Source organism: Notolepis coatsorum, assembly GCF_963971535.1.
Source record: "Notolepis coatsorum genome assembly, chromosome: 5".
In the NCBI taxonomy this organism is placed as follows: domain Eukaryota; kingdom Metazoa; phylum Chordata; class Actinopteri; order Aulopiformes; family Paralepididae; genus Notolepis; species Notolepis coatsorum.
In genome coordinates, this window is record NC_140169.1 from 112,714,313 (window position 1) to 112,734,914 (window position 20,602).

Here is a 20,602-nt window from a genome sequence, read left to right on the forward strand (position 1 = left end):
GTATGCAATCATATTTTGTCTTTGTTCTTTTTTGGAAAAGGCTGACTGACCATGCCCAGGTCAGCATTTCTGAACATTAGGTTTGACATCGCACAGAGGAGTCAGCAAAGAAAATCAAGATATTCTCCCCGCAGCCTCTGTCCACAATGGGAGCAAGCTAATTTGGTGTTTTCTTTTTGCACACATGTTGGTGCAAGCGCACAGACATACAAACTCGTGTTGGTGCACACCCACACACAAGCCCACAAGCATGTGCACATGCGCACACAGAGATAGAGACATACAATCAGTATACCCACGCATTTCTACAGAACAAGCTACCAACAATACACACGTTACTTTGTAAGACTGCTGCATATTAGTGATGTGTCGGTCACGAACGAAACGGCTCTAGAGCCGGCTCTTTGAAGTGAGCGACGGGAGTCGGCTCCTGATTGGACAGACACAGAGCAGTACAGACATGAACAGGAGGGGGGAGGGAGACGAGAGAGAGAGAACACGCACTAGCGCGACAGACAACATGCTGGAAAGGTGAGGAAATGAGTGACAGGAGGAAAAAGCAGTACAATTATCAATTGGAAAATAAAAGACAAGCAAGGGAACCTGCTATTAATGAAGGTGCCAGTGTGTCTACTGCAACTGTTGCTGCAATCCTTTCTACAGCATCCAGTACACACCACAACCACCTAGACCAGACCTGGGCATTGTACGGCCCGCGGGCCGGATATGGCCCGCGGAATGATTCTGACCGGCCCGCGAAAGATTACATGATAATAAAATAAATAAAATTTAAAAATGTATAAATAAAAAAATAAAATTTGCATTTTTTCTTTTCATGTCAACGTTCACACGCACAATATACGCTTACCTAGGATTTGACTTGATTCAACAACAAAGCAGTCAGGGCAATGGCAAGCCGAAAATTGTCGAGTGTGGTTTTTTTTTCACAACTGAGGTAGGTAGATTACATTTTTTTTATTTGCAATTAATTTCAAGGCAACTAGGCAGCAACAATCTCGAACACATGAAAACCCTGAAAGAAGTCAAACCATCAGCTGATCACCGGCACAGGTACTCATCCATGTTAGGAGCACAGTGCACTGCATGATGAATTTTCAAGGCGTTTTCAAGATTTCAAAAAGGTTGAGGATGAAATGCAGCTGGTTTCCTCTCCCTTTACCTGCAGTGTTGATAGTGCACCCACTGATGTTCAGCTTGAACTCATTGACCTGCAGTCTGATTCACTACTGAAAGAGCACTTTAAGTCAGCATCACTGCTAGAGTTCTACTCTGCTCTCAAGGAGGAGAACTTTCCAAACATGAAGAGACATGCTCAGAAGATGTTGGTTCTCTTTGGATCCACCTACATATGTGAACAGACATTCTCAGTCATGACGTTTACCAAGTCCAGGTACAGATCCTCTCTCACTGATGAACATCTGGCAGCTGTGCTTCGCATCTCCACCTCAGACATGCAACCTGACTTTGATGGACTTGTTAAAGCTCAACAGAGACTGGATTTCTCACACTGAATGAAAAAAAAAGAACTGAAGAACACTACAATGTGGAAATATAACAAGTGAAATGGGACACTTGATCTTTTTTTTGCACAGTTCTGAAAACATTAAATGTTTAATATAGGCATGTCAAATAAAAAAGGCTACAAAACTGGGACACTTTTACACAGTTCAGTGACATGTCTTGTTTATTTTGGCTATAAGATGATGTGATGTCTTTAGAAAGCTAAGAAAATCCTTGTTTCACTAGTATATGAAACTCAAAATAATAACTTTATTTGTATAGCACTTTTTCATACATGCCCTTTGTTATTAATGTTTCACATTTTGTTTATAATTTTGGAAATAAATTCTATTTGAATAAATGATATTTTTGAAAGCTAACCTCACATTTTAATTGCCAAATAATAACATACACTCTTACCAGGGGTCAAAACAATGCCATTTACTGCTTTTTATATAGAAATAAAATGTATATTATGCATAATTGAGTTTGGAATTTTGGCCCGGCCCTCCAACATATTTTCAGTTGCTCATTCGGCCCCCCGGGAAAAATAATTGCCCACCCCTGACCTAGACCTACAACCCAGAGCTTGCAAAATGCTATGACACAATTTTTTGTAGCATTCTGCTTCATGTTGAGTATGTAAATACATTAAAAAAATATATTTTGTTTTTCAAAGAACATTTGATATAATTTATGTTTTTTATATTAGTAATTCATTTTACATAATTTTGGGTAATAAATGTATTTAAGCAACAAAAAATCTGAGGAGCCGGTTGGGAGGCGAAAGAGCCGGCTCTTTTTAATGAGCCGAGCCAAAAGAACCGGCTCTCTAAAAATAGATGGAATGCCCATCACTACTGCATATGAATGCCTTCAGCTTGTCACTCCAACAGGGCCGGCGGGCTTGTCATTCCGTCTGGTCACTGTCGTGCCTAAAGAACCTCCCCATGTCCCCCAGCTTAAACGGCGCCCCAAAGTCATTAACTGCATGATCAGGTGCTAGATTGAATAATGGCCATGTGCGTTTAACCCCTGAGTGTGGAAGATGGGAGAGTGGCCAACTGTGGTGGGTGAGATAGTTGGCTATGACAGGGTTAGGCCAGGGGAGGTGTCAAGATGCCCGGCACAGCTGTGGTGACAAATGAGCAACTCCCTGTATATCCTTATAGGCTGTAACAACGAGGAAGACGTCCTGTACCGCTTTGGTTGGAATTACCGCCCTAGAACTAGGATATACACACTGCAGTAAGACTTTTAGTGACGACAGTGTCCTTGAGCAAGACACTTAACCTCTAACTGCTCCCGGTGAGCAGGTTGGCACCTTGCATGTGAAGAGGAGATAACAGATAAGAACCAGGAAGTGACACGTCAACTAAAACACCATAGAGGAGGAGTAGGTCGCCACCTAGTGGAGGAGGGGGGGGGTAGTGCTGGGGAGTTTTCATTACCCATAGGGGAATATTTAGATATAAGTCTGTACTACCATCTAGTGGCGGAGTGGGGGAGTGAGTCAAGTTAGAGAATCTACTGCAGCACAGAGAGTGGATCTATTATAATAATAATATTAGATATAGAGTTTAATTATACAATGGATTAAATAAGAATTGCACAGAAAGATGGTGCAGTTATTTGAATGGGTTAATTATGGAATAAAGAGGGAGTTTGAATTCCAGTGGGGCCTTCTCACACCTAATAGATAGGCAGGGTCTTCAGAAGACACGTCACCAGAAGAACTGGCGCGCGCTGGGGGTCAAACTGGGATGAAGAGTTGCGCGGAGTGGGTATCGGAAGCTGCAAGTGTCACGCCGGAAGACAACAAACAGGGAACCGCCCTGTAAGATGGATAATAGGTGTGGAGAAGGTGGTAGACTAATAGCAAAACAAGGGAAGTCGAATGTACAGACGACTGCTGGTGTTGTGTTTCTGCTTTCAGCGGGGGGAGACACCGACAGCGATGGAGATGACCAGGAGACAGACTGGAGGAGGAGGAAGCCGCAGGGGCCAGGCACCGCAGCCTGGTACACAGATCATCCACGACGAGAGAGAGGAGACGGCGGCGGTGGAGGAGCAGATGTGGAGAGGACAGCCAGAGACACTGAGCAGTAGCAGACCAGGGGAGACATTTTTGCCTAGGGGACCGCGCCCTGGAGGGGGGACCAGCTCAGGAGAGGAGCCGTCACTGAAAGGGGCCCTTGCCCTAGGAGACGGGACCGGCCCAAGATGGGAGGTGTACTGTAAGAGGGAAGGGAGCGCTCTGATTTGGATGTGGGGTACCTAATAGGGGGGCCGAAGGGTTTAGGTGTGTCGTCTGAAAAGTTGCAATCTGTGTTTTTCTCTGTCTCTCTCTCTCTCTCTCCTCCCTGACCGTTGTTTATCATTTCTGGTTTGGGTGTGATGCGGGTAATGGAAAACAAAAGGCAAACAGCAGACGTTGGGGTCCTAATTGTTATGAGTCTATTTTTGTGTATAATTAATTGAAAAACCAAGTAGTCTGTTGATTCTGAAGGTTGATTAAGAATCAAAGGGGGGAATGAAGGATTTGGGGTGCTTTTTCAATGTATGTGATGTATAGATTGGGGGGAGATGATCACAGCTAAAACGGTGAGATCTAAATGTGCATGGAAGACGGTGATAGAAGAAGCGGTTCAGAGGCAGTAGCCAGCAGAATGTTTAGCAGCCAGCCGAATGTTTTGCATTCCTTGTAAGAACAAAGATAACGGAGCGGTACAGGGCGAGGGGTGACCTCTTTAATGCAACAGTGAATGAAACGTTTAATGGTGTGAAAGGTTATTAACGCAGTTGTCATGACAACGCGGCACATGACAACCAGAAAGGGGTGGGCTATCGTTGCTACGGCGAGGATCTATAAGTCGAACAGTGTTTCCGGGTGTAAGGCAGACTAGAATCTGACCAAGAGCGAGTAGGACTGAGATCACACAGAAGACACTCTCTCCTCTCACGAGGGGGGGGGGGGGGGGGGGGGGGGGGGAGGAAGAATGCCACATCATCATTAGCTTCGGCTAACACGAGGAGGGTTCAGGCTAACGACCAGGCCTGACCACTATTGGACATAACAGCAAAAGGACGATAATCTGAACACACCGAAAGATCAGTAGAATTAACTCTTCAAGGACAATACAATCTGTTAACATCTGAGCTGAGGTTTCTGTTTATCAAATAAAACCACGCTTTTCCTTGTAAGGTATTTCACGTTGTCGAAGTGTCGAATTCTTACGGAGGTGGAGAATTATTATGGTTTGCGGATTGTACTAACGGGGAGAGATAAGGATCTTATCAGCCAGTATAGAGACGTCAGGACCATTAAAATGACACAACGCAGAGGAATTGGATGGAGGGCCAAACAGACGAAGACGTGATACTGGCCAGTTTGATCAGGATCTAACAGTTGGTTGCTTCCACTGTCGTGTGTGAATGAATGGGTAAAATGTGAGGAACAAATTGTAAACCCCTTAGATAAAAGCTCTATATAAATGCACCATTCATAATTTCTTTACTTTGGGCACATAACACTTAACCTCTATCATCTCTCATTCCTTGTCCATGTCCATCCATCTAGAGTCATGTGTTATTTATTACACAGCAATATCAACATTGAGAATGTTTCTTTCTTTTTTTATCCACCAATTGAATCAAGAATAGAATAGAATAGAATAGAATAGAATAGAATAGAATAGATCTTTATTGTCATTGTTACAGTTGTCACAACGAGATTTAACATACAGCTCATTATAGTAATATTCCACAATTATTACATTGATAGTAATAATGGCACACAGTCATAAATTCACCAACATGCGCATTTGTTATACATGCAGGACTCTTTGAGACAGACGTATGCGTATTACCGCTGCCATGTTTGGCGCGGAGCACCCGGGGGGGCTGGGGGTTGGGGGTTGACGAGACAGCCTTGGCTCCCCCTCCAGCACGCATACGAGTTAGCTGCCATCATGAGGCGCTGGTCCATACACATAACACTGAAATAGTCCAGGGTGGTTAAGGATTCAAAGACCCAGGACACATTGTCTCCACCACACAGCCTAGCCTGGCTACCTGGCAAGAAACTCAGGTGCACACACGCACGCACACACGCAGGCACACACACACACACACACACACACACACACACACACACACACACACACACACACACACACACACACACACACACACACACACACACACACACACACACACACACACACACACACACACACACACACACACACACACACACACACACACACACACACAATGGCTCTCTAAACCATTGCTCATGCTATTGTTCCACACTACAATTAGCCACGCTTTGTTTGTGCTATACGCCTTTTTTGACATTTTCAATTAGGACAAATTGCAGCACCAAAATAATAGGCTAATTAGAGGACAGAGACTGAGGAAAGGCACCTAGTACTATCACAACAATGTAATTGTTATAATTTACCCATGGTTTGTATCCTGGAGCCTGAGGGAGATACAGGTAATAGATATATTAATTGTACAATTGTGTGTTTTGATTTAGCTGGGCTACCCCTCTAGCTTGCCACATTTATTTTGTCTTTAATATGGATTATAATTCAGGGCCTTTAGGCTACCCACATTCCCAAATCATTAAATCATATTTACAAAGTTTGTAGTTGTATTATGAATCAGCCCGTTTGCCTGTAGTCCATCATGAATATCAAGAGTTCCATAACTTTTAGTCATCTGCGTTGCCTGATATTGCATTGCATTACATTACTTCCCTTGCTTATTCACACAAGACATGTCTGAATAATATGAATATTCCCCACTGTCTTGACGTGAAACGCTTCCAATAACAAATCCTCCAATATTATTGTCACTGGCAGCCTGTGAGCAATGAAAGCGTGTCAGTGGCTGACGCTGGTTATCACGGAAGCTTTCTCGTCTTCCACAGGCCAGCCTCTGAAGTTTGACTCTTCGACCTTCCAATTTAGATCCAAGAAGGCCAGACAGCACAGCGCGTCGTCCATGAGCTCCGAGCTCAGCCTTGCGGTGCCGAGGGGGATGATGATGATGAGCACGTAGGAGGAAGAATATGGGTCTGTTTACTCAGGAGGCTTTACATGGCGAGATGTATGGGGGGGAGAAAGAATGAGAGGAAGAAAAGAGAGAATGTGTCAGAGAGAGAGAGATGGGGGGGGGGATTTCTCACTGAGAAAGGAGAGGTGAGAAAAGAGCAAAGAACGAGAGAGAGATAGAGGGTGAGAGAGGGGGTGGATTACTAATAGATTTTCTCATAGAGGATGGGCCGCTAATGAGGAAGCAGGCAGAAACGGGGCGAGCGGCGGGTCACCGGCGTGGGTCAAAGGGGGCGTGATTGTTATGCTAGGCTGTAAGTGAGAGGGCCAGGATCACCGCACTGGATTCTGATGCCGCGTGGAGAACAATCTAATGAGCTATACGCCACATACATAACTCAGGTGTAGCCCCCATGACAGAGATACAGAGATGCACCCTTTGCTAATGGTCATTTCTCTTTCCTGAGGGATCATGTGTCTGTGCTGTGGGGGGGGGGGTGGAAGCAGGTGAGGGCATTTGACCAATTAATTTCTTTGGTATTCCTTTGCACCCTGTTCCATGACATAAGAGCTAAATGGCCACTGTGTGAATATGGTCAATGACTGCAAACACACTGCACTATCCTCCACTAAACATAAAGCTTCTCTAGGTAAAGAATTCGTAAAATACAATTCCTAAAAAACATAATTAGCGGTCTCCGCATCACTGATTGAGCAGTAAGGTGAGGTTGGGAGCAGCAGGCTGGGGGCGGCATGTAGCCCTGAGACCTCGTTAGCCCACCCCCCTCTGATCCATGGAGAATGACAACGCCAGCGGCTAAGCCAGGCCTCATGGGCTCTGCGGACAGCCAAGTCATTCCAGAACAAGTAACCCACCCCAAAATGAAAAGACCAATGTCAAAGACCCACGGGAAACATGAAGTGGTCTTCATGCCCTTGTGTCAAAACCTTTAAGATGTCATGTTTCGTCCTGGGCTGGAGTCTCGGGAGGGACTTTCCGCGGTTCTATCTGTGTATTTTCTACATTCTTCCTCTAAGCCAGAGGGATCAGACTGGTGGATTGGTTGGCATGTAGTCTGGACTTACATGTTCCTTTTGGGTAAACCGAAGGTAATGGAAAACAGGAACATTTAAATATAGGTAAAAAAGTGTGATATGAGACAAATGTCTCAATCCCAGCTTGTGGAGCATCTAACATGAGCAGATACAGTATGGTACTGCATATATAAAGTAAACACCCACATTTAAATACCATAATACTGTACATGTACCAAGCTGTAACAGCCTGTATTTATTTCAGATTCTTACTTACAGTAATTCCACATGATATTGAATTTTCCACATCACTGAAAATAGCATACAGTAGTCTGCAAATTATGCCTTCATTACTTTGAGAGCCACTTAACTCATTCTGCGGCGTTCACGCATATGCGCGTTTGTCCGCCAATCGAATAACGTCAACCACGTATATATTTCTTTTATTCGCTATTTCCATTCATAAACATTCAGGCAGCTGTGTGTTATCATTGGGGATGGGTCTGAGATCTCAAAAGTCCAATGCCTTGTGGCCGCTATTGCACTTCATTTGAAACGATGTGGCTTAGTGTCTGGGCCGAGCTGCGGCGTGCGGGAGGGGTCTAAATACTCGGGCAATACAAGCGGTTATAACGGATGCATCGACAAGGGTCACCCCCCCCCCCCCCCCCGTTCATGTTCAATGCTGCATTACGTTGGAAACACGATCGTGATCAATACTTGGAATGGCGATCAGATAATTGGATTATTCTTTTTGCAATACATCATAGACAAGGTAAGGGCTGTATGTTATCAATCTTGCGTTCATGCATCCATGATAAAACATAATACCGATAATCTAGCGTTGATTTCAGATTGATTATTGATCCAGGTGAGGAATGGCACGATTTATATACTATACTATACTCATATTCACCATGGTATAAAATGGGAATGTATTGATGAAATAATTATCTGTTTTTTGCATCTTGACCATAAGAAACTCAATGACAATCGACTATATCATTAGATCCATAGCTATAATATTTAATATAGTTTTAGCACTACAAACACCGTCATGTACCCCCATTTCATTACAGCGCTGGCACACACGGCCATCCGCCCACAGCGACCTCTGGCGTCCAATGAGTTAATGGTTTTCTACACTAGCTTGCCTTTTAGCTGTGACACTAGGACAATGGGACTATACAGGTGAAGTAATTTCTAGATATGATGGAAAATGTTTTACCACGGGCACATGATGACAAATATGACAAATGTATATTGTGACGAGCCTTGTGGTGTTTAGGCTCGACGGACCAAAACAAACAATTCCAATGTCCACACAAGCACAATTTCAATAAACAATGGTATTTATTGATCAACAGTACAGGTCTGATGGGCAATAGAGTAGTCAAATTACAGTCCAGGGTCAAAACACGTTCCAGGCTCTCATACAAAAAGGGAATTTTCAATACTCAGGGTTTGTCGTCCGGTCCAGGGTCAGTTTCACAATGGGGTATCTCAGCCAGTCCAGGGTTCAGTACCACAAACACCTTCTCGCTCTAACCTCTCCTTACAACTACCTCTCACCTCACAAACTCCATATAACACACTCTCTCCACGATCTCTGCTCCTTCCTCACCTCCACACAATTATTCTCGGTCTCTCCTAGGGCTTTATGCTATGTGTGTCTTGTGTGTGTGTGTGTGTGTGTGTGTGTGTGTGTGTGTGTGTGTGTGTGTGTGTGTGTGTGTGTGTGTGTGTGTGTGTGTGTGTGTATGTGTGTGTGTGTGGGGGATGTGGGTGATCACGTGGTGCACAGGTGTATTCCATCAGTCCTAATCAACTCCTCAATTAACCCTCCTCTGCCTGTGACAATAGTATCTCCCTTCCTCCACGTAACCAAGTGACGAGGGATGATATCTGCCAGTGGCGTCCTTTCACTAAAAGGCAAGGTATGGCGAGGGGGGGGGGGGTTAAGGCGTGGTTTCCCCCCCTTGGTGGATTTTTTTGGTCAAATCAGTTGTGCAATAGTCACTTTTGGTGAGTTGTTTCTATACAATTCAGTTATATGACATTTAGGTATGACACAGGACTACACAAGCATTTTTAGTATAGAAATGTGTCAACAGACTAAAGCAGGGAAACACAATATTTTGCATACGAATTATGCAGAATGTAATATCATAACTGTCTATTACTTTTCTTGCAATTGAGCCAATTTTCCTTAGGTACGGTTTTGAGGTGTGTGTTCAACAGAATGTAGTATCAAAAACACATTCACAAAAAGTATGGGTTACTGAATGCTGAACTGCACTATTATAATCACTAAGCCAGACCTTACCTGTGTCCCTGTATCACTTGTCTCTGCTGCCCTTTAATAAAAAAACATCCCTATGTCCATTTTCCTTTTTTTTGGGCATATTTCAGTTAGTCACAGCAAAAGTCACCTAGTAAAAGTGAGAAAATTGACAATATCAAAACATGCTAGGGCTGTACCGAATAGTTCGAAGCTTCGTTCATAATGTTGACATTCGAATTCTAAATTTTTTTCTTTTTTTTTTACATTTTTATTTGCCATACCAAATGGACGCCCCTGATATCTGCCACAATATATATATATATATATATATATATATATATATATATATATATATATATATATATATATATATATATATATATATATATATATATATATATATATATATATATATATATATATACTCCTCTGATGTGCTAATAAATCAAGGGGTCCCTGTGATATGTCAGCAGATGCAGTTTATTTTTTTTCAATGTAACAGATTTCCTTTGGAGATATATGAACTGATGGCCCCTTAGTGTATATTATCATACGCTCTCATCTTAACCACTCCCTGGCGTGCTGCTTTCGCTCCAGTCGACGGGGAGGTGGAGCACTAAAAAGAAACAGATAAAGATGACAGCTTTTTCATGCACCGTCAACCTCACCAAATCAAAGAAGACGCCATCCTTCCATCTCAGTCCAGAAGGGACTAGAACTTTTCCATAAAAGGTGATTTTCAGGTGCTACACGCAGCCTGAAATAACACGAAAAAGAAAGTCAGGAAACAGATGAATTCAAGCCCAGGACTTCTCGTGGCCACACTCAGAGCTACCATGAAATGCTCCGCCTCGGACACGAGTTGCATCAGAGTTGATGTTTACATTTAAAACTCATTTTGATGAGGATGATATTTCTGCTTGGTTCAGATGAAAGCAGATGAGCTATTTAGCAGAGCGTGCTCACGAGCGTGCCTGTGAAGTAAGTAAAGACTAACATGGTTTACATATTAGCTGCCCATTAAGTGTGCAGTGAGGGGGGGAAAAGATGACTGTGCACTTTGCATGTTGCTCTACAAATGTGCATGTTGCAAATTTTTCTAACTAGATGAGAAGTTTTGCTACGGACAAGGTTTGGGCATTTTGGTCATAGCAGCATAGCCCAGCCATAACAACTGTGAGCATCTAAGAGGCACGTATATTTCTATGGGGGAGGGTGCTTCTGCTGTTGCTGCCCCAGTTATGTGGAATAATCTTCCTCAATTATTAGATTGGCTGAATCCATTGGGATCTTAAATGAAAACCAAAAAAAACACCTTAAACATTGTTTACTCATTAGTTTTTAATTGTGTATGACAGGCCCCCATGTCCCCCATTGTAATTTTCCTGTTTTAATTAAATTACACTCTGTACATGTTTTCTCTTTTTGTTTAGTGTTTCTGTAAAGCACTTTGGAACAAACAGGTTTTGTATTTTAAAGTGCATAAATAAAGTTGATTTGACTTGACTAATTAGTGGGGAACCCTTGCCACTATTGCCTCGCGCCGATGCAGAATTTAATGACTTTATTACTGCAGCTTTCTGCCTAATTAAATTGCTCTAATCTTGTTTGCGAAGCATTGTGGGGGCATAAGCCCAAGGTGCTCCCATAAGCTGGGGCTCTGTGTCACATCACCGTGGTCTCCCTGTGCTCAAACACACAAGCCCAGGCAACCATATGCACAAACATATTGACACGGTACACGACTACATACCGATCTTTAGACAAGAGGCATAATAAAATATGCAAACATGTCATATACCATCCAGGATAAGCAGTACTCTACATCCTTACTGAGAAATATAGTGTGGTGACGTCCAAAACAAAGCACCGTGAGCATTACAACCTCAGGAAACCATAAGCTCTTTGCAGATAAGGGAACCATGACATATGGTGGCATTTCAATAATTCAGTTGACAAGTTGCTCAAGTCAGTCAAATTTAAATAAAGAAAATTGAAAAACTCTGTTGCTGTAACCCTCGCTCACAGGGTCACCAGCTAAATGGAGCTGGAGGGGCTCTCAGGAACCATAGCTCAATAACATGTCCTAGACTCTAGAGCAGTGGTTATCAAACTGTGGTACGCGTACCACTAGTGGTACTTGGTGGTACTGCTGGTGGTACTTGAAAACATTTACAAAAAAGCAATTTTTTTTTTTTTTTTTTTTTTTTTATTATTTTTTAAACATAACATCAAATTAGACACACAGGCATTAACAGTAAACATCCAGTAAAAAAAAAATTTTGCAGTCAGGCCACTGAACTTAGAAGCAGGCCAGGCCAGTGTTTCTGGTTGCGGTGGCGCAATAGTTAGATAACCTAAGTGGGGAACAACCAGGAGATCACTGTGACAGAGAGTAATGCAGTCTAAACAGTCATACATCTTTAATTCAACTTCAGCCCTGATCATAAGTTCATAACCATTTATTTTTAGATTTTTTGTAATGTCAGATAAAAAAATCTGACATTACAAAAAATCCATCAAAATCTGTGTTGCTACTAATCATTGACACATGCATAGCCTGTAACAATCCCCCCCAGAAAAATGTACTTTGCATTTGATATATTGAAAATATTTTACTTTTTGTGTTTTTTTTAACAATAATTTGTGATGCCATCACACAAACTGGCATTTAAAGGGTAAACATTAAAAAATGTATTGAATATGTGTTTTCTTTTCTTTTTTACAATAATTTGTGATGCCCATCACAAACACTGGCATTTAAAGGGTAAAAATTCTAAAATTCCTGCACCAGAATGCAGGAAATTAAGTTTTTGTAACTAAATAATTGTGTGTGTGTGTGTGTGTGTGTGTGTGTGTGTGTGTGTGTGTGTGTGTGTGTGTGTGTGTGTGTGTGTGTGTGTGTGTGTGTGTGTGTGTGTGTGTGTGTGTGTGTGTGTGTGTGTGTGTGTGTGTGTGTGTGTGTGTGAGAGAATGATGGACAATCGCTTGCTGTGTGAGAGAGAGACAGACAGACAGACAGACAGACAGACAGACAGACAGACAGACAGACAGACAGACAGACAGACAGACAGACAGACAGACAGACAGACAGACAGACAGACAGACAGACAGACAGACAGACAGACAGACAGACAGAGAGATAGAGAGAATTAAGTACATTTGCTGAAATACAGTTGTTCTTAATTTTCTCACTTGCTATGTGAGAATGTTAGTTATTATGTTCTCAATGCCCCATGCATTGTATGAGTTGTGTGGAAGCGTTTGCTAGTTCTAGTGCTATCCCTTTGTACATTGTGGCTGTGTCTGACAAAAGTTAATACATAATGGTATTAGGAATACATTTGCCTCCTGCGTGAATTGCGCATAGCTGAATATACTGTATTTTAACGCCGGTCATATGGTGGTACTTGGAGAGCCAGCTATGTTCTCAGGTGGTACTTGGTGTAAAAAGTTTGAGAACCACTGTCCTAGAGATCTCAGGCAGAACACATAGACGCAGATGCTACCATTCATACAGGGGAGCTGTGGTTCTCTATACACTAGCATGATGACTAACACAGAGCCGTTATTATACGGCAATGTATTGGTAAGCAGGCTTCCAGATGCATCAAGTAGCAGATGAACGTATTGTCCTACAACCTTGAATTTACGTGAAAGACTTCCCCACAAAAGCCTCAATCCGGGGCGAGTTTCGAGTGACAAAATGACAGCAACTTGGCGTCTGGTTCGTTGTCAGCTGGACAATGATAGCGTAGCAAGGGACTTGTTGGAACGGCATCCGCTGTTGTTATAGAGGTAATTTGTTGTGCAGAATGTGCTGAGGCCTCGCCATGTCCTTGTAAGGACGTTGCCATTCACGCTGATAGGATTGGTGTGACGTAGGTGGGTTGGTCATTACCATTATTATTGTGTAACACCATGTAAACATCAGGTTAGTATGTAAATAGTAAAACATTTATTTTATTTGTATCATTCTTACCAAAAGCAAAGAGGTCTAGAAGCGTGGCTAACGTTAATGGCGCGCATACCAGCGAGGATGCCTAAGAAAATGGGCACAGAGGCACTGAAAGAGGATTTCACCTGTCTAATGAACACACTATACTATTAAGATGTATCCATCAGTGGACCAATTGCATGCTTTAGGACAAGAAGCCTTGTCCTGGTTCTTTTTGTATTGCTCCCGGCTGTTCAAACAAATTTTACAGCGTGAAAGAGAGAGGAAAGTTGGTTCATTTCCACAAACTACCAGTGAAAAAAACAGTGTCAGCAACAAAATGCCGGCGCACATGTTGATAAATGCTACATAAATGGACATAACAAATCGTTTTTTCTTAGAAGCGTTCAAACGCCTTATTTTTATAATGTGATTTTTTCTGTGGTTTATCTAAATACTAATTTGATGCTATGACTATGTTTATATCGTTATGCTTCACCCCCCACAGCCCAAATGGAATGATACAAATACATATATTATATATATATATTTATACCTTTTTTTATTTTTTTTATCCACTTTTTCTCCTTATTTTCTATTTTTCTCCCATCCCGATTTCGCCTCGCCAATTCTCCTTTCAATTCTCCCCTCCTCTGTCTCGAACGTTGCTAGACTATGCCTCCCACTGGTCGGCTGCAGTGGGGACCAAGCCTTGCATCACGTGTCCCCTCCGGTACACGAGGAGGCAGCTGTCGCATCTTTTCACCTGAACAGCGCAATCTCTCAGTGGCGAGGAGTAACGCGTGGGAGGCTCACGCTGCCCCCGATACTTCCTGATTCTGCTGTACAGGCGCACAAACCGACCTGTAGGAGTCGCTGTCCACAACGTCCAATCTCCACCCACCGGCTTTCCCACCCTCTAACACTGCCAATTGTGTTAGTATGAACGACCGGCCAAGCCGGTAGCAACGCAGAGAGCTGGGCTCGATACCAGCATCGCCTGCGTTAGTGGCGAGCGCCTTGCCCACTGCGCCACTCAGCCGCCCTATTTATACCTTTTCTTTATTATAATTTATTTTGCATACGGGCGGTAGAGCGACTACCAGTCGACTATCTGCACATTTTGGCCAATCTAAGTTGACTATACAAATCCTTAGTCAGGGACAGGCCTAGTAAGTTTTTTATGGTATTTGTTTGGTATGTGTGTATGGTGGTGTCACCAGGTAATAATTCCCTTTTGTGTTTCCCCCATCCTTAGGTACCGCCCGCCCTTTCCTGTAGTGCCCAATGATGACTACAGCTGAGGGCAATCACTCATTAAGGGGTGGGTGGATAAAGCCTGAGAGACTGCAACCACACGGGGCGTCTTTTGCCATTGTTGAGAATAGTTCATTCTTGTGTCGGCCGTGTTCCACTGTGGTGTGGAAATGAGCATGTGAACGTGACATCATATGCGTTTGGTGAATAGCCTGTGGCGTGTGTTATTGTGTTGCTGGGTGGTTCTCCTGGTTTGCCAAACCATTGATATTGATTGTGTTGTGGGTTAATAGTATAAGGGTGTGATTATTTATGTGGTTTTGTGTGGCACTGTGACGCTGGGTCTCAGTGCCCCTCCCTAGTTTCTCCCCCCATGTGATGGGGTTAGTAGTGTAGGGTCATAATGTACCTATTTGTGTTTGCTGTTATCCCTGTTGTGTACTCCCCTCCCTTTGTGTCAATTTATGTTGTGGGTTTCATCCCCTTTTCGGTTACAAAATAAACACCACCATTTACTTTTGGAAACAGTCTTTATTATTTCCTCCTACCGGGACCCGTGCTAAAAGCACCTGCTGGACGGGTTGATTTTCACAGCAACCCGGTTCAGCTACCGTTATCGTTAACCTCTTAACTCTTTCTGCGCCAAACCAGACATTTCTCGGGTTTCGTCGCCAACCGTTGAGCGCCATACCCGAGATTTATCTGGTTTAAATCCTTTGATCTTTTCCCTTTGATCCCCATTCTAAACACTTGCGTGGACCTCCCTGTGTCTCCCTTACACCACTGCCTACGTTAAAATTGCAATGGCGATCGAATCCTGCCAAGTGGCAGTATCGCCTACCTTTTGAACTGGGGATCTAGTCTCTGGGTATCTCTCTCTGTGCTCTCTCTGTGCAACCCCTCCTCCTCAAAGTGAATCAGCACATAGCAATCTGTCGGAGATCCGATCGCCTGAACCTATTGTCTCCCGTATTTTAGCCGTGCCCAATGCACACGAATAATTGCGATTGCGATAGGATTACTGGGATTATTCATTTTGGAGTACCTTCTGACTAAGGTAAGGTCTATTCTAGGTATATTTTACCAAACCTAAAACATGCTTTTGGTAACGATGCAGCTTCGTAAAACGACACCCCCCCCCCCCCTTTGATGATTTTGTGAATAAACATCTATATCAAAATCAAATCAAATCAAATTTATTTATAGGGCCCGACAACACACGTTAATGTCCCCATGGGCCGTACAGGTCTTCTTTAAACAAGTCAAGAAGACAACATAACAATAAGTCAAGAACAGAACAAGAACACCATAGGGTCCAAACATTTTTTAGATGAATGCAAATAAATGAAAGAATGCAAGCACTCCCAGACATACCCCACGCGAAGGTAAGGAAAAACTCACTAAAACCTAACAATAGGGAAAAAAAGCTCCACAGGCAATGTGGAGGAGAGAAACCTTAGAAGGGCCGTTCAAGGGGGGATCTCCCTTCTTAGATGTCGGTGATAGTAGTGTTGCAGACGGACAGTTGGTAAGCATGCACTCATGTGTGTGGTGAAACACAGATGAGTGCATGCAATAGCAACTGTACATTTTGAAAAATTAAAGATAGAGCTAATAGCGATAGCAACTGAACATTTTGAAAGATTAAAGATAGAGTTGATAGCGGATCTATTTGAGGCACAGGGGCGGCGCAAGAGGGTCACGTCCTCCCCGTCTTAGTCACGGGACATTCAACACTCCGGTCGTTGCTCAGGGACAGCCGGAGACAGGGGGAAGGGGGGTGGCGCAGAGAGGGTCGCAAACTCCCCGACATCATCGCGGGACATCCGGCACTCCGGTCACCACTACGAGACCTCCGGAGACAGGGGGGCACGCAGAGGGGGTCGCAATCTCCCGGCCTTCGTCACGGGACGTCCAACACTCCGGTCAACACTCCAGGACAGCAAGTCATAGGAAGACAGGGAGACGGGACAGGCGTTAGACAGCTCATGAGATTGTAGTAGGCGGACATAGCAATAGATACAAGTGGTAGGCATATATGTGAATGGAGTAGATATATGAAGTAAGCGTATTATGTGAATAGAATAGAAGTACTTAACCCAGCAATGAAACCGCGTTGACTGTTAATCTGTTAACAGTCTGTTAATCAGTTGACAGGACCACGGACAGACGGCGGTGAATAACTGATCCAAGGCCTCGGAGGTGCATGTAGAGCAGTCACTACAAGCTTGGCCAAGACCCCGAGGCATCCATCACCTTGGTCAGCGCCAGGAGACGGGTACTCAGAGAGAAGGGGGAGGGAGGGGGGGGGGGGGGAGAGGGGGGGGGGGGAAGAGTTAGAGAGTTCCCATGTTTGTGGTGCTGCAAAGGAGCAGACATGTAGTACCCTGTATATGTCTGCTCAAATCAAATGGTATATACCTTTGATTTGGAAATAATATAGGTTTCAGGCAGGCACCCCGAACGATTTGGGCATGTGCATATAACACGTCATATCTCGCAATCTAGAAAAAAATAGTGTATTATTTTGGAAAGGGCCAATGTTTAGCATGGAATAGCGCACAAACTACAGTATGTAGAAATGAACTGGTTTGTCAGTGTTGCACTATAAACAATGCATGTCAAATGAGCCATACTATTGTCTCCATAGCTATAATACAGGTTTGGTTTGGTTTGGTTTTTATTTAGACAACAAAACATATACAGATTATTACTATATTATACATTTTTGTCAAGGATAGGAACGAAAAAGGCGCAATGACTTATTTACATCGTTGTCCTTGGAAGTCAAGGATGCTTGAAACAACACATACAACTCATTACAGGAAATCAATCACAATTATTACATTTGCATAGTAATAATGGCACAACCCTAAATTAATACAAACAAAGCACATTTGTTGTTACAATGTTCTTCTAGCCGAGAGTCCGTGTGTCTCAGGAAGCACCCCAGGGGGGGGGGGGGGTTTGGGGGTTGGGAGGGAGGACGGAGAGTGGTTCTGGCCTAGACTAATTACAGTTGCTATTAGTTAGTAACAGAGGGGAGGGGCTTAGGCTACAGTTGCCGCCTAGTGGGATAAGGGTATTGGCTTAGGAAATGGGCGAGGAGACAGTCATGGGTCCCTCCCCTCCGGCGCACGCGTACATCGCCAGGCGTACACGTGGGAGGGGGGTTTGGGTGAGGATCGGGGGGGGGGGGGGGGTTGGGGGCCTGCCATCCATCTTATCTATTCCACAGTTTCACTCTGTCCCTGGCTCGGTGTTGGGTAAGGTCGCCGCAACCCAGTTGTTATCTTGACTTATTCTCCAGCGTGGCCTATCAGTGTGACCTCGAACATTCTTCGTTTCTTCCACAGACTTGAGTTGAGTGTGTGGCGGGGGGGGGGGGGGGGGTGTTGCATCAGGTTACAATGATTCCTGAAAGCATCAATTTAAATCAATCTTTTTTTGTCGCGTTCCTAATGTCCTGCACGACCCCCAGCATGACTTGACCTCTCAATTGTTCATCCGATGAATGGACTGCGAGTCTTTTAGCAAGTTCCATGTGGGAGACTTCAAGCCTGGCCACCGCTGTCAGACAGCGGTCCACGCGGCTATCATCCTTTGGATTATCTCCTTTCCCGAATACTCTTGTGCATATCCATATCCAAATTGCGATCGCTCCCAAACCGAACATAAGGATGACGAGGATGTACAAATCCTCAACATCTTCAATTTCAATAGAATATAGGCATATTGATCGCCATTTATTCCAACTGTCAATCGCAAACCCCGCTTGGGATGTCCCGACTGGACACAGCGGATCCGTTGCACTTTGCTTTCTTGAAGAGAATATTCGATCAACTGCTGCAAATCCCCAGCTTACTAGTTGATCCATTGTAGTTTGAGTAGGGAGCCAAGTATATTGAAGAAAGTAGAATCCACACCGTCAAAGAGGCAATTGAAAGTAGAATCCACACGTTAATAAATGCAGTTTAGAATCCACACCGTCAGAGAGGCAGTTAGGGCTGGCGAACGGAGACGAAGACGGCAGCAGGGGGAGGGTAGGGGAGGCCTTGGAGGTCTAGGAGAGGAGATAATAAATGCGACTGTTCTCTGGGAAGGTTGAAGAGGACAGAACATGCGATGGGTCCGCAAACATCGCGAAAATGGTCAATAACGCTGGCGCCATTGAGTAAAGATGGGAAAACAGCGTGGCAGTCAATGAGTTAACTGGCGCCCAGAAAAGAGGCAATATTTTTACTTGAACTTGAGGACTGCATACTTTTTTAGCAAACCAAAATACTATACTTTATACTTTATAGCACATGCATGAGCCTGGTCTCTTTTGAAAGATAACATTCTGACGTTTCTGTTAATCATTTGTAAACATGTACATCATAATAAACAACACTTATAGACCTTTGTATGTGACAATTGGCAACAAACTGTGACAGGCCTCACTGCTCACAGACTCATAGAGAAGCACTTGCCACAGCTGAAACAGCCCTGAGTCACCTGGATTCCATTTCGTCTGAGGGCCACAACTACATGGCTGCACTCAAGTGCACAATCACACGTAGATATATGCACATACATGAAAATAATTAATATAGAATTCCCCACTCTCTCACATATATTATACACACCATGCCCTATCAAGAGAAACATTCATTCAAACACACACTCAGACCCACCCATCCCTTTAAAACATAGAGGGGAAGCCTCTTAAGTTCCAGCACATTGCATTTATGATGAGACCAGCGGGCAATCATCGCCCATCTCCGCTGGTGAAATGAGCCAAAAATTGTGAGGAAAAAGGCGGCTGTTTTGACAGGCGATGTACAAATACGAGGCGATAGAATCTCAATGAGGCCTGAAAAATGGAATGCATAAATAGATTAGACTGAAGGCACCAGGCTCCCCACAGATAGCAAATCTAATTATGAAGTGGCTGTGTCTCCTCCTGATTCAGAAGAGAAGGGAGCTCATCCCTGCCCAATGGAACCTGCTAGATCCACTCGGACGACAGGAGTGGGGTTTAAGACAGAGAGAGAGAGAGAGAGAGAGAGAGAGAGAGAGAGAGAGAGAGAGAGAGAGAGAGAGAGAGAGAGGTGTACCATTCAGCTTATAATGAGATGAGAGGAAACCCATAGTAGCCACTAGCCAACAAAAATGGAGTTGTTGTTTTAAAATAGGAAAAGGCAGCCAGGTGACATAGCGGATAGCAGCCCGATCTCGCTTAAAATATGTAAATAAAGTAAATAAATAAATCACCCACTGGAAAAAAAAGTACATATTGTGCATTATATTATAGCCGTTATGTATGTGTTAAGTAATATATATTGATGTATTTACAAAAATGTACAATGTGTATATGTATTTTATGTATTATTAAAATGTATGTATTGTAAACTTTTAACATTTAAAAATTTTCATGAAACATTTCAGCTGCCCTACTGGGGAATGAACCCAGAGCGCTCACATGGGAGGTAAGTGCCTTTACCTCAAGACTACAAGACACAC